The 13,513-nt window shown below is 36.2% G+C and overlaps 1 protein-coding gene across 2 annotated transcripts in view; it reads right to left on the bottom strand.

Moving 5' to 3' along the window:
- The window catches only part of RALGPS1 (Ral GEF with PH domain and SH3 binding motif 1), a 131,240-nt gene that overhangs the window by 47,640 nt on the left and 70,087 nt on the right, over positions 1-13,513 (bottom strand). The gene's annotated exons all lie outside the window — the stretch shown is intronic.

The following is a 13,513-nucleotide window of genomic DNA, read 5'->3' on the forward strand; positions in this document are numbered from 1 at the left end:
ATCCCTGGGTCGTTGAGAAGTTATGCAAGTAAAATTAACATGGAAGAGTTTCAGATAATACTGACATTCTCTTTGATAAAAGAGTACAGAACACATCTGGACAAATCCAGAACTGCGGAACAACCTAAAAGCTAGTATCTATGATCCAACTGGGCATTTTCTCATCTACAATCTGAAGATAGGAGAATATCTTCACACTCCTCTGCACTTGCTAGATAACAAAGAATGTGTGTAAAATACCTATAGATTAAATTTTTCTCAATGCACATCTACCTGTAAGTATATGAATGCCTTTCTTTCCTGGTATATTCATTTGGGATGTCAAAACACTGGGTTAGGATTAGAATCTTTTAACAGCTCTAAAGTTAACGGTAACTTTTCAAAATAATTACATATATTACATCTGACTTCATCTAGATGTGATGAGAAATATACTCTGAAACCTAGAGAAAATTCAGAAAAAGTTTTAATATTCTAGTGAATGGACTGATACATAGACTTCTTGAAATGGTAATCAGTAGTCCAAGAATGAAGTCTCCATCTCATTCTTTTCTTTTTCACTTCTGACAAAAGCCTTCTAGGGAGCACAGCAGAAATGAGATAGAACGAACTGTATTATGCAATATTGCCACAACTGAAAGTCAGTGACAGGTTACAGAGATATTCTCAGTAGAAAAGAATACAGTCTTGCTTCCAAAGAAACGAAGGGACATGAAAGGAAAGAGGAAAATATCTACTAGCCATAAATCTGTTCTATCTGGAAAAGGGACTTTGGAAAGCCAGATGTTTCCAACATAACACCATAAATTTAAGCACAACCTTCAAGCAACACTATGTAAAACACCTCTCTTCAAGGAACTTCACAAAGGATTAAAATATTTCTGAGGTAAGGAGGCACTGTGAGGAGACTGACAATTCAAGCTGCCTCAGCTTCATAAGTCTAACAAACATGTAACTGCTGCTCAGAACGTTTGCTCAGAAAACTAGTCAAAGGATAAAGGATAAAAGGTTCATGCTGGGAAAAATGCAGTAATTTAAGTTAAAAAAAAGAAAAAGTAATGATGAAGAGTCTTCAAAGGTCATGTTAATGCCAAAGATTGGCATACAACTGTTGGTTCTAGAATTAGAAAGAAATAACAACATTTTAAGTCAGTAGAATGTTTCTTGTCTGATAAACAGAATAAGCTGAAGAGAACTACAAGAAGGACCCAGCTTATTTTAATTGTGCCCACTTTCACAGTCTTCACTGCCCTGACTTCAGAAAACAACCTGATCAAATCTGGCAAGGCAGAAAGAAACCGGTAACTGTCCCTAGTTTCAGTGGGGGAATGAATTCATGAACACTTAATGCTGTGAATCTTGAGCTAGTACAGCCATCCTTGCCTTTCTCTGTCACTCTCCTTTGCCTATCTTCAGTCTAATGAGAGTGTGAAAGCTCACAATATCATAAAAGCTTTTTTCCAAAGTGACATATAAAAGCAATGTCTATAATGAGGCTGCTGGTGAGTTACTGATATGGGAAGTAACTAACAGGAGTGCTTTCTGGGGTATGGTATCTTCGGCACAAGGGCGAAAGTCAGTGAAAGTGAAAGATGCATTCTGTGTATTTGCCAGTTTTTTCCTTTCCATTTTGTGAACATTCACCTATATGAAAGGAAAAACAATTGAGATTTCAAGGCACATGGCTTTCCTCTTTCCAAGAGAGTAGTTAGAATCATCTTAAAAACATATCATAAAAAGAATTTTCTTCACATAAACCCTTACACAGGGGTAAAGGGAAAAGGGAGACTTTTAAAATGGAAGCCTTCCACAAATAAGTTACAAATATATGAATTACAGCTTTAATTAAATATTTAAATTGCTAATTGCTTTAAAGTATTTTAATGGTAGCTGCTACAATAGGAGCTGCCAAAAAACAGCTTGACATGGAAATATGGCACAACTAAGCCCGACTAACTGCTTTCACGTCGCAACTGTAAACAACGTATTTAATTAACTTTCCATCTCTTGATAGGATTGAGAACCTCTGCATATTCTTTACACTTTTATTAGGGAGGCAGATGCAGATTTGCCTTTACCTGTATTTAAAATAGAATCTCAAAACTGTTCCTTGGTGTGACTTCAGTGTAAGGTATTTAGAGTACAGCATCTCTCCTCATGTTTTCTTGTTAAAGCAGCAAAGCTGCTCGGCAAAATCCACACTGAGATTACAAACAGTAAAACATGGATTAAACTAAATCCAACCAAATACTGAAGTGAGAATCTTATTCTTTTTTTTTTTTCTTCAGCATGAAGAAATGTATTCGTGATAGAATTTCTCAAGACAGACACGAAAAAATTGGAGATGGTCCAGCAGATGGCCATCAAGATGATTACAGGGTTGGAAAATGTGAAATAGGAAGAAAGGTTAAAAGAGTTGGGTTTGCTCAGCACAGAGAAGAGAAGGTGCAGGGTGGATCTAATCAGTATTCCAATGCCTAAAAGGCATTGGAATTAAACATTGAGAACAGAGAACGTGTACAGAGAATGAATACAGAGAATTAAACATTGGACTAGGGTGCCCAGAGAAGTGGCAGAATCTCCCTTGCTGGAAATAGTCAAGATTCAACTTGACAGGGTCCTTCATAACCTAACCTATGGCCCTGCTCTCAACAGAAGGTTGAACCAGCCAATCTCCAGGGGTCCCTTCTTACCAGGAATTTTCTGATTCTATGATAAATGCAGCCTAAGCCTATACATCTATTATTGTAGGGCAGTTTGGGAGTACAGAAGCTACACGGACTAATTAGTTGTGTCCCTGTATAGCCTGTATAGCAACGACTGGGCCATGGACATTGATTTTAACTGTGAAAAAGCGATTTCTTGAAACATTTGCTCTAATCATGACATGTAAGCAAAATTCACTTTACAAAAATGTACAATTAAAGAAATAGCTTTATTTTGGCTTAATCAACTTCAACAACCTGAACTAACAAAAATAAAAATTCAGGTTGGTAGGATACATACTTAAATGCATATTTTGTAATGCTTGTCTGGTGAATAAGCCAGAATGTGTTAGTAACTATTTCAGAGATAATCACCATCAACATTACACCTGAAACAGTATTAGTCTTTTTCTAAGTAAAAAAGCACACAGTATGTGTGACACGCAAGTTGGCAGTAGTTTTTTTTTTGTCTTGAAGCAGCAATTATCATATAAAGACCAAAGATTTTCTGTACTGGAATGTTTTCCAGATCACGTCTCCAGATCATGTCATTTCTTAATTGAATCAAACTAGCTTCTTTTCATACCAATAAGCACACATATGCTTATTATACACACATGAAATACTCTCTCTCCTGGTTTCAGCTACAGACAACATTACTGGAGGGCCACATTACCACTCTGGGCTCGTCTATGCCTGGAAAGTGTAGATGAACTATTTTGGAATATTTATTCTGGAATACATATTCTATTACAGGCCCAGCATTCCTCTGGAATGATCATATCCAAACCAAGAGCTTCACGGGAATAACTGCTTCAGTAAGTTTTCAGTGTAGGCAGCATTCATCAGAATAAAACTTAGGGATTATTCAGGCAAATGTACTTCACAGCTTCAAAAATTGTATGTCAACCTATCATCCATACCCACTGTAAGTCTAATATACAAATCTACCTCCATTAATCAAACATGAAAATGCAGAGAATTCAGTAATGGAAAGGAATGTTCTAAAAATGATTTTACTTCAGGAAAAACAAGAAGATATAATTGGATTTCACAAATGGTGTTATGTACTCATAGGAAAAAGAAAGTAAAAACAACAGTGGTCTTTGTTACCTCTGTCAGAACACAATCTAAAACCATATTAACTATATTAAACAAACAAGCCGCAGTACGTTATTAAGAGACAGGACTCAACTCACACTCATGGCAAAATGCTTCATTTTTAAAAACCGGAAAATAACAACAAAGGGAACTACATTGCTATTATTATAGCATGTGCATGAGTCCAAAAGCACTTCTGCTTGCAGGATAAGTGCACGAGCAATAGCTTCAGCAATGAGGGACAATGAACAACTGCATTATTCTTAAAATCTCCCATGAGAGGCATAAGTATCTTTAAAAATAAGCATTCATTCTAAAAAAATCAAAACAAACTACCAGCATTGACTCATTTGATAACTCCACCTTCTGCCAAGAACACCTCCCATATTGTTGCTCCCTCTGTATCTAACAAGAGAAAACTAATGATCATCAACTCCAAAAAACCAGAAAAAGTTCGGATCACACTTCCTTCTCAGAAGCTGTAATACCTATTGCAGCCTTATACTACAAGCCTGAATGCCTCAATTGATTAAATATCCCTGAGAGGACATACAAGGAGAAAAGTCGCTCTCTAATCATTTAGGACTTTTAAGAAACTAACATTATGAATTTCACTTTATTTTTAAGGTAGGTTAGAGAGCAAATATATAATATACAGTTTGCAGGAAAAGTTGCTTAATAGAGTACCACCCTGTAAAATGTGATTTTACTGTTTGCACAGAGGTGGCAAGCAAACAGAAGACAGTTCAATTTCAAAGATGTTTTTAAAGGCTAGTTCTTTGTATCTGCTTGGCACTGGTGAGGCCGTATCTGGAATACTGCCATCCAGTCTTGATACACCCTTGTACAAGACAGGTATCTACCTGGAGAGAGGCCAGCAGAGGACCACTAGGATGGCAAGGAAGCAGGAACACTTGACACATGAGGAAAGGGGCTTGTTTAGCCTGGAGATGAGAAGGGGCCAGAGGCCAGAACCTAACTGTGGTTATTTACCTACCAAAAAGGAGCGGGGGTGGGGGTTGTAGTGAACACAGAGCCAGACTTTTCTCAGGGATTGACAGTGACAGCACAAGAGGCAACTCACACAAGTTGCAGCATGGGAAATTCCAACTGGAATGGGAAAAAAATCCATCACAGTGATAGTGGTCAGGCACTACAACATTGCCCAGAAAGGTTGTGAATTTCTGTCTTGGGAGATTTTCAAAACTCAGCTGGACAAGGACATCAGTAATCTGATCTAACTGAAGTTAGCCCTGCTTTGAATGGAAGGTTGAACTACACTACCTCCAGAGGCCTCCGTTCCTATATAATTTTCTTCTGTTCCCTAGTAACTTGCTGATACAGCTATGCAACTGACCTGCATACTGTGCCTTCACGCTGAAAGAAATCTGACTAGAGAATAAGAATTGTGATAGATGTTTTAGCAGACGATGCCCTCCTAAGATAAAATGTCTGTGTTTATTATTTTAGATTCACCAGCTGATTTTGATCATCAAGCTTTGCTCAATATATCCTTGCAGAAAAAGATGAGGCCGTTCTTTAATGTCTGTCTTTACTTATGTGACGGCTCAGATGAGAGGTGCGGACTGCATGCCTCTATCTAAATCACACTCCATAGTGCAATGCCACATAGCACAATGGTAGCCTTTCTACACAACACGTGACTGAGGCCATCATGGCAGCAGCGTGAAGACATGGCCTACAACATGCAGGTACAGTTTCATCTCTGTAGTCCCATCTATTGAATATTTCAGTACAAAGTGTGGGCAAAACCTGAGCTGTAAACATAAATTTAAATTAAAAAACCACACTGATCTGAGTAGCAGGAATGCTTGGCTTTGGCTGCATAGCAAATAGTATGATTCCCTAAATATAAAATTAAATGACGGGTTATTTGTTTTCTTAAATGTCCATATGGCCAAGTTAAATTCTTTCCAGAAAATTAATGTGCAACTAGCATTGCTAATTCTACATGTAGATTCCAAGATTTACCCAGGCATATTGACATATGATTCTGGTTTAGGCAACTCCAGACATTTTGAAATATTCTCAGCACAAAAGCCAGAGTTGGCTGTGGATAAAAGACACTTAAAATTAAAGTGCTAATCATTCTATCCCTATTTCAAAAAATTTCTGTGACATTTGTGTTCATGAAATACACAAGAAGGCAAGCAAGAAGCCAGTTTAAAGCAAAAAACCTAACTTTCTTCATTTATCTTTTTTTATACCTTTTGTCCTGTGTGCACAAACACCATGAATAATCTCTGTTCCCCTCTCCCATCTAGGGAATCATAGTACTATATACATTGTTCATCTTTTCAGATGTTCAGGGTATCTATCTGCTTAGCCCTGTATTTCCTGTAGAAGATACTGAACATCAACTCTTTATACAGCTGCAAGTATAAAAGTTAACTGGGACTTTGTACTAGGTAAGTATAAAAGTTAATTGGGACTTCTAATTAGGCAAAATAGGAAAAATTTAAACCTGGAGATGGTCCTGAAAAAACAAAAATGCCTAATTAATTCATGTCTGCTCTAAACGATTTATTTTCCTGTACTATTTATACCAGTTCAGAGTTCAGATTTGTCAGGAAGAATACCTGAAAGCCTTGTTTTTTAATCTATCTTTGATGATTTCATCAATCCAAATGCAAAGCTGTAGTAAGAATCCTATAAGCAAGACAAAGAATTGAATGTGAGTCTTTAAGAGAGAAAAAGGAATGAATATTAGGTGTTTCTCTCATGAATACAATATAAAGCTACTACAGCCAGATTTCATCAGTAGCCATAACCATTGCATACAGAATAGAAAGAAAACAAAGTGGAATCTAACTGCTAGTCTACTCTCTTTTTTTTGGTATGGAGTGATGAAGGAGAAGAGAGATTAGTTCAATAGCTGATCTTACAACTACAATCCTTGTTAAACACACCTAAATAATGTTTTTTGGTCAGGATTTCATATGACAACTTGCTTTCTGTTGTTCTTCTGCGCTTGGAGTGCCACTGTGCTATCAAAAAGAATGACACATGGCTGCTTTTCCTTCAGTTCACACTGCTTAGCTAGATAGGTTTCAATTTAATAAAATTACCTAGAAAGTAGAGAATTCTTTGTCAACTTATTCTTACTATCCTTTCCATAGTAATAAGAGGGTGAAAAATGCTATCTGTAAAATGGATGACTAGGTAAAACATAAGTATGCTGTGGAAATCAGTTTAGCATATATAAACAAAACAATTATATTGCACAGCACAAGAAAAAAGACTTTCTTAAGACAGTGAAATTAATTTTACTTTTGATGTGCAGATCAAAAAGAAATAACAACCCCTTTCACAGGAATTACAGAAATAGCACTAAAAAGAAACTAATTAGAAAATGAAATACTGTTTTACTCCTTTTGCTCTACGGGTCTAGGTTAGTTAGTCAAAATCCAATCTGACACTACACTCCCCTCTCTCAGTTTTCTGAACCAAAGTATAAGAAACATGCATCTTGTAAAAAAGTGCACATGTGCTGTTAACAGAAAAGCAGTAATCAATATTAATGAAAATTAATGACATTTAATTTAACAACAGGCAATGATAACATATTTTACCAAGACAGCTGCCTTGGGCTAATCACTTGGGTGGCTCATTAAATTGTTTCTAGTCTTACTATGATCACACAGCTTGTATCATGCATCTAGACCGGACTCAGTTCCTGAATTAGAATAGTCTCACTAACGAGGGCTACAAAACGTGAGGAAATATTCATACAGCCACCTGATACTTACACCTAAAGGCTCAATCCATTCCATACAATCATTAGTATGAGATCTGTTTTCTTAGCTGCTGACCATCTCTATAGTTTAAGCATTTTTAATAAGTAAGCCCTGGTATTTAGAAGACACTATTAAGAAAAGATTCCAAGTTAGAAGAAGCACATGAATCCTTTATAGGCCATGTAATAGCTGGCTTCCCTTCCACCAAGCATTTTTGTTCATTCACTCTATTGTAACAATCTGCACACATTCGTATATTCTGAAATGCAGATTTGTAATTATTTTGAGAAATTCAAAAGTACTTTATACCAGATGCTATGCTGCAGTGTCACCATATGTCAAAAGAAACAAAGTGAAAGATTAAGATCTTCCTGAAAGTTGTGAACATTCAAGTTCTTGGATGAGTATAGAATCGGTCTTTTCCCCTGACCAAATGTGTGACACAACTGTGTGTTCCTTATCACAGCTCTATCCATAAACGTGATTGTATAACGCTTACATTTTTCTTTCTCAGTCATGTCTACTGTGCGTCCTCTGGGTCATAAGTACTGGATTAAGAACAAAGCCAAAGCACAATGTAAATACATGTGTCTCAAACTGTTCAAACTAATTCTTCAATCCTTACAAATATTAGCAACTGTTAAATAAATAACAAGAGTAAGCTCGAATGGATCTGATCAATTTTTTTTCCACTGAATAATAAATTAGTCAAAAAAGGGGTCCCTGTCTTCCCCAAAGTATTGGTTAATTCAGTTTAATTCACTGAATAGTTTTGGATGGAAGTTTTTCTTTTCCAGAGCCTGATTGGCAATTCATAAGAATAACTGTCATTTGCTTATTTTATCAACAGCTCAGCACTGAAATGTTTGCATCAGATGTATGAATCTGTGAACTTAAACTGTTAAATTGCAGTTCATTTTTTATATTTAACAATACTCTATGCTATTTTGAGCTTTTTCTAGAAACAAAGGAAAAAGAAATTGTATTTCTGGGAAAGATGATATATCACTAACAAAATTCCCAACGCTTTTAACTGTGGTGATATTACTTTTGAGAAGGTTACAGATATCGATTAGTCTTTTCAAACTTCATTAGCTTTCCCACAACAGCGTTTTCTCAGGTCTACTATGGCAGCTTTTATCTGTACAGAGGGCTTTCCTGCAAAAAGAGCTTAAACAAATGGGTAACATCAATCCTTCTAGGAATACGAAGGATATAATAGTGACTCAATATGACAAACATTTTCTACTAATGCCTGGTAGGGACAATCGGAAATGTGAGTGCTGGTACAGTGGCATAACATTTTAGCACGGTTAATCATTCACAAGTTTTAAGGGAAACAGAAGTAATACAGTTTCAATGAACTGAGTTTTATGTTTGACAGTTGATTTAGAAGTACTTCAGAGAAAACTGAAAATTCCTGAAAAATATTCTCTCCTTATGTTTTGATATCTCAAAACCTCAACTGAGCAGCTTAATGCCAGGATGTATCTCACAAAGATTGTGCTGATCTAGAAAGTTTTGCTCTTCCTTACCTGAACACACTGGTAACATTAAAAAAAAAAAGTTAAAAGCATGTCTGCTGATCCAAAAAGCCACTCAGGGTTTCTGTAGATATTTGAACCTTCTTAGAAAGTATCACCTGGAATACCCAAGAAAATTATCAAACTAAACAAATATATGTTCTGTCATTCCTTCCATCTATATTTGATGACAGAAGGGAAACATAAGCATTACTCCATACTTAGCTATCCCAAAAATAATAGGCAGAAACAAGCCCACAGTGCTTCCTGAATAACTTCACCCTGATGGATCTCAGGAATTAATCATTCCACCTTTCTTACTGTAGCAATAAAGAATATAGAGAATTAGACAAACGCAGCAGAAATCAAGCAACATTTAAAATACGACAGTAGAGCATGAAAAAAATTACCAGTAGTTCAGCTGGAACTATGTTTAGCAATTTACATCCAAAGTAACCTCTGACTAGTGCTAATCATTCTCCTATCCACTGAAACAGTCGAAAAATTCTGAAGCGAGTTGGAACTTCCCAGCAAAGCTTTCACAAAATTGTATCTTCTCAAGAGTACTGCCAAATTTTTTCATTTTTCCCCCAATTCCAACTATTTCACAATGCTTTTCCCATGAAGCAGGCAAAAATATATTACAAAATATAAATGTTGCAAGAGTGATTCATTTTAGTATTTTTAAACGTCTGCTTCTCCCTACTGAAGCCCTAGCCTGCCAGCCAATATGCTGAGCTACTGGACTGGATAACTGTCACAGCAGTCCCTGCAGTGCATCGCCTCTTTTACAAAAGGATCAGTGACGTATTGACAATATATTGACATTCCTCCCCACAAAAGGGAGATCTGTTGGGAGTTCTGTCTTCAGTTGTTGCCCTGCTAAAACCACAGAGAGCATGCCACAGCAGTTCAGTATCCTCTCTGCCACAAACCCTTTCAACCTACCACTCTAGCCCTATGGTCACACTATACTTCAGAAACAGTTTGGTTATCTGTACTGTTATAAACACTGGAGGGGTATTATATTAACCCCACAAAACAAAACTGAAAGAAAAAGAATTATTTCAAACATTAGTCTTCAAACATGAGTTTGATTGCCAACAAATGCCAACAGCAAGTGCCTTCAGACTTGTGATAGTTTCACCTACCTTGTTATCCAGTGTCAGAAAGCAGAGAACGCTTAGAGAAATAACATAAGAAAAAAGTAAAGCTGCATCAGTATTCTTCCAGATTTAGCCTCCTCTGGCCAGTAGGCTGTGGTTTAGGGACTTCCTGAGACAGATTTTGTACAAACCTTTTTGTGTTTAATTTTGATTGTATTTCTTCTTGACAATGTATCTTCTCCAAATTTGTCTGGTCCACTTCTTTTTCCTGATACTCCTGCTCACACACTTTTTTCAAATTTTGTTTTCACAACATCCTGCGGCAATGAATTCTGCAATTCAACTACATACTGTTTCAAAAAGTAATTAGTTCCACTGATTTCTCAATGTTTGCCTTTTTAAGATTGGTACATTCTTATCTATTGTGCATAGCCTGGAGCTTCTGGATCACTGGATCCAAGGTTAATCTCTATGACTAGCTGTTTATCACTAGTTACAAAAGCCAAGTCTAACATTAGATCACTCTTTGACGACTGAATTACTCTGGTGAAAACATCTGTCAGCTTTCACAGCCAGAAATAACAGGGGCCTGCCACTATTAGTAGGATCTGTTATTGTCTAATCATGGATATTTAAAATGTAAGCTGACCTCAGAGAATCTCAGTATTAAGAGCCAATAGAACAATTATGAAACATTTTGAAAATCATGTCATTCAGCACAAAGCCTTTAATAAAAGCAATGAATTCCACTTCATAGTATCACAAATCCAAGGAAAGGCCATTCCCACCTTGTCCAGGCAAAAGGCCTGCACAAATGCTAATCCCATTTTTCTGTTCTACCCTTCCTAGTGCTCTACCAAACAATTAGATATTCTATACACACTTGGCACCTCCACATAAAAGCTCCCTGTCTTCTGCCAAGTGGGTGCAACTTTATTTTCCCAAAAGACAAACTAACAGATTGAATAAATAAAAAGACTTTGCCATATGCAGTTTTCAATGACCCATATATAGAAACATTTCCAGGAAAACGGTATTTAGACTTTGCAGAAGAAAAAGCACTCAGCACTCAATAAAAAGGTTTATCTGTGCACTAATGTGTTTTTTTTCATATTCACAAGAGAGGCTAGTCCAAGAAACATGGTTTAGCTACTTCTGATCACTCAAATCTTTTTTCTTACATCATGTTTTCTTTGTATAAGAGCATTAATGAATTGAAAACACACCACAAGAGAAGTCTTTGTTTAGCCCGATTCATGCAGTTAAATACCTAGGCATTTAATTGCACTTATTTAAGTGCCATAAAACCAATGGACCCTAAGTATATGTATGTTAAAGAGCTTAAATGTATGTTAAAGAGCTTAAAAGTGCTTAAGAATGAACTCTATCCTTGGGAAATCTTTTATTTTCAAAAAACTTGTTGCTCTGGGGCATAACAGCAAGTTAGAAACACAATTTTTTCTATAAAAGCAAAGGACCTCAAAATATTCATTTTTAGATGAAAATTAAATAGTCAACTCAAGAGGAATCCAGACAGAGGATGGCCTGCCCAGCTTTGCAAATAGCTGTGAATTTAAGGAATTGACCAGCACAGGCGCTAGCCACCTCAACATCTTGGCAAAGAGTCTTGGCAGTCACCTCCCTTCACTCCTCCTGCTCCCTGCTTCCCTCCCTTGGGAAGCTCTGTGCATCTGCAGGCCGAAAAGGTAGCTGGGAAACGAGGGGGTGGGAATCGTAGCAAGTTGGAAGAAAACCTGATGGGCCTGTCTGCTAATTCAGTCAAAAATGAACAGAACTATCACATTCTGGTTCAATTAAATCAGCATTTCCCCCTACCCTGCTCTCAGTACAAAACCACTGCACTGGAAGGAGCTCTAATCTCAAGTATCCAGATGACAATACTTAACACCACCAAAACAACCCTTCAGTCCCTGGTTTTGTGTCCTCTTTAGCCATAGAAATGAGTAAGTTTTCAAATTAAACTAAACAGTAATAATCATATAATAATAACTCATGAGAGGTGCTAATATACCCTGCAGGAATACTGACCATACACTGAAGGTACAAGAAACACAGACCCTGAGGCACACAATTACTAGGGCAGTACATTTAGCAGGTTCTTTTTTCCTGATATGGTAGACACTTATTTTTACAATGGAAATAATTCGTTAATTATTATTAGAATGGTTACGACTTGTTAACATTTTAGCTCGAACAGAAACACATTTTTTGTTTTAACTCAGTATCTTTAAAAGTCCTTATTTGTCCTTTGATTAATCAAAGTGTTCTCATATTGGTCTTCTCAGTTTCTTCAATCCCCAAAGATCTTTTATAACTCGACTCAAAAGATTATGAACAAATTAACTTGAATGTGGTACGAGCTTTCCAACAACAGCTACGCTATACAACGAAAATGAAGTAAGTTTGGTTTGCTAACCTGTTGATTAAAAGGTAGTTTAAAAATAAATATTTTTATATCAAACATCATGAAGTTTTACTTTTACTTTTGTAAATTTCTTTGCAAGATTCCTAGCAACTTATAAGTACATCTTAAAGATGAATTTTACATTAATTAAAAAAATATTTTTTAAAAATAGAGGGGATAGCTAATGACCAGAAATATTCTACACATAGAAAGTTCTGTAATAGTATATTTTTAGAACGGTCTAGAGTAGTTAGAATTCATAGCAAACAAATGAAAAACATGCTTTAGATTACTAACCAACCTGAGTAGCACGCAAACGTTACAAAATGCACTGCGGTTCAGCCAAATTATGGATTGTCAATCTGTGTTAAGATTATTTTAGGAGTTTGCTTGAATTTGGACAATTTCACTTTCCTTTTTTTTCCTGGGAACATGAGAGAATTTTAAAAACTGTTAATCGCTGTTTCCATTGCTGTTTCCTGATAAAAACTACTGAGGAAGTGGTAAAAATGGAGAGTATCGGCACTACTCTGAATAAAGCAGCCTAGTCTTATTCCTCTCTCTTAACATTAAAAAAGAGAACTAGTCAGTAAAAACTTGTAGAGACTGCTTTACGCTATATGATGAAAAATACTCCATCTTTCTTCTATATATCAGTAAACGTATTATGAAATCTGTATTAAGCAGGACCCGCCCCTCCATGTTGGAGATGAACCTTACACAGTATCACATTCTAACATCTCATTTGATTTTAAAAAACAAACCACATTCCTTAAAGTTTCCATAATTTCTTCCTAACTCTAAGATGAACAGTATTACACATCATAGATAAATAGCTTTTGTTTTGGATTATCATTAATTATTTAATCAGTAGCAGCAACACAACAATAGAACT

Source organism: Struthio camelus, chromosome 20 (assembly GCF_040807025.1).
Source record: "Struthio camelus isolate bStrCam1 chromosome 20, bStrCam1.hap1, whole genome shotgun sequence".
Taxonomy (NCBI): domain Eukaryota; kingdom Metazoa; phylum Chordata; class Aves; order Struthioniformes; family Struthionidae; genus Struthio; species Struthio camelus.